This window comes from Octopus bimaculoides, chromosome 4 (assembly GCF_001194135.2).
Source record: "Octopus bimaculoides isolate UCB-OBI-ISO-001 chromosome 4, ASM119413v2, whole genome shotgun sequence".
In the NCBI taxonomy this organism is placed as follows: Eukaryota; Metazoa; Mollusca; class Cephalopoda; order Octopoda; family Octopodidae; genus Octopus; species Octopus bimaculoides.
In genome coordinates, this window is record NC_068984.1 from 76714577 (window position 1) to 76716950 (window position 2374).

Consider the following 2374-nt stretch of genomic DNA (forward strand, 5'->3'; position numbering starts at 1 on the left):
CAACAAGGACACAAATGTCCTTCCTAACAAAACCACTGTCCTCACCACTGATACCACCACTACCGCCACCACCACCACCACCACAACAAACATGAACTTTGCCGAGGCTTTGAAGCCCAGAAAAAGAATTTTGAATATATCGAAAGAGAAATTACTCGCATGCAAAAGCATGCTAAGCAAAAAGGACGTTACAGTCCATCTTCAAACACCTGCGGACTTTAAAATAAACATAGATAAAAAACTATCATCTACAGAACCATTAATTTAAAGACAAAGACACTGGAAATCATATAATAATATAAACCTATACATATAAATTTGACATGGGTGATTCTTTCTTGTCTTGGGATTCACGGTCAAACGGCTGGGTGGAATTGCGCGAAAACTTACACAGATATGTAAAATGATCTGTTGGTGATGCTGGGCTTTGTATTTTTTCCATAGCCTCTATGGTTACCGAGACAATCTACTATAATGATACTCTTGTGTTTATGAATGAGAAAGAAAGGGGTGATAGATGAATAAGGAAGGAAGGGGTGATGTCATACTTGGTAGGGGGGGTGATGAAAATTGTACGCTGAAAAAATAAACCAAACAGCGTTTCAACCCTGTGTGAATATATGTGTGTGTGTATGTAAAAGGGGGATATGTGAATGTGTGTGTGTGTGCGTGTGTGTGTGTGTGTGTGTATGTTTGTGCGTGCGTGTGCGTGTGCGCACGCAATGGAAGTGGGATGGTTCATCTTTGTTCGCTTTGCATTTGGACTTATTTTTTGATTTGATTGAATCTTGGTTGTTTTTTTTTCGGTTGGTCAGTCATTTTTAGCGTTTTGACACAAAAAAGCCATTCTAAAATTGATTTTTTTAACGTAAGCGTACCCAAACAAGTCGAATGCTTACACATTATCCAAACCAATCGGATGAAACAGGACTTAGCTGCTAGTAATATATATATATATTTAATTTCTTACGTTGCTCACATGCCTATTCCAACATTTCACATGATTTTATTCATTAAAACTTATTTAAAATTCCGTTGTTAAAGGTTTTGTCGTAATGTTATCACGCACAAAATACCATCTTCCTAATCACGTTTTCTGATTACGTATAAATAATCATAATTTAAACATATCTAACATTTTTCTAAACTTTTTTCTGAAAGAACTGAATAACATCAGATTCAGCGTGAAAAATTACATCAATATACCAGACAGAAAAGGTCCTATTTCTGATCTGTTTGCTGGAATTTGTGACTATACGATGTATATAGAACTAATTTCGTATTTACATGCATGCATACTTAAGAATGTCGCCAGTCCTTATATATATATATATATAAAGCGGAATAATAGCGTGGATCACACATAATTATACAGTGTGCATCTCCTACGACTGTAGACGAAGTAGGCCTATAAACTTACTAGACAACAGAAACGTGTAAACATACAGAAACGCTAGGGTGCAACTGTGAGTGCTAGCGTAGGCAGAGTAGAGTGGGAGTAACGTACGAAGTTTGGTCGTCGTATCGTATGACAGTAGGGAGAGCATCTGTAAATTAGTGCATGCATATGCAACACGTGGGTACATCGATGAGAATATGTCAGAGTATGTCTTAGCGTGTGTGTGTAGATGATTTCATTTATTGGCATGGCTGTGTATGCAAGAGGGTGTTTTATGTAACCATAACCGTGCGAGTGGAAGAATGCGTGGGTGAATGTTACACTATATGTCACTCCTTAAAGACTATAGACATATTTACATGCTTCGCCTAACTAAGAGCAAGTTCGCAAATTTTTGAAACTACTATAAAACTCCCTTCACCTCTGATATATCATAGTGGTTGTTCGCTTTGCAGTTCATACTGCTATGAGATTTTGCCATTGTCGTCGTCGTGGCCGGTAGTGTTACTGTTCTCGTTGACATTGAGTCTACGTCGCTTCGAGGCTACTTTTTTCTTTCTCCCTTCTATACTGTGCGTGTACGCGCATATATATATATATGCTGTTAAAGTCTGTCATACCGGCCATGACGAAGGGAAATAGCCCTGAAAATCGAGTCGCCTTTATATATATATATTTATATTTATATATTTATATATTTGATCCTTTATATTGAACACTCAATATTTCATCTACATTCAATACTTTCTTTCATGGTGCCATCCATTTTTATGTTATTTTATTTTATATTGTATATTCCATATTCTATACCTCACATTAGTTCTGCAGGAATATAAATAAAACATAAAAAACAGACAGTGTTGGAACTCTTTTAAGCAAAATAATATATTCCTCTATACACAATCATACAAAAAACCCCACCTTTTTTGTATTTATTTTTACTCGCATATATATATATATATATATATATATATA

The 2374-nt window shown here is 35.8% G+C and overlaps 2 protein-coding genes across 2 annotated transcripts in view; both read right to left on the reverse strand.

Moving 5' to 3' along the window:
- LOC106878823 (uncharacterized) overlaps positions 1 to 1275 on the reverse strand; it is a 137118-nt gene extending 135843 nt beyond the window's left edge. Inside the window, exon 1 of the mRNA XM_052967151.1 lies at positions 1271 to 1275. The gene's annotated coding sequence lies outside the window, so the exon portion shown is untranslated. The remainder of the gene's footprint in view (positions 1 to 1270) is intronic.
- Positions 1 to 2374, reverse strand: part of LOC106872857 (uncharacterized) — a 158253-nt gene that overhangs the window by 105114 nt on the left and 50765 nt on the right. The gene's annotated exons all lie outside the window — the stretch shown is intronic.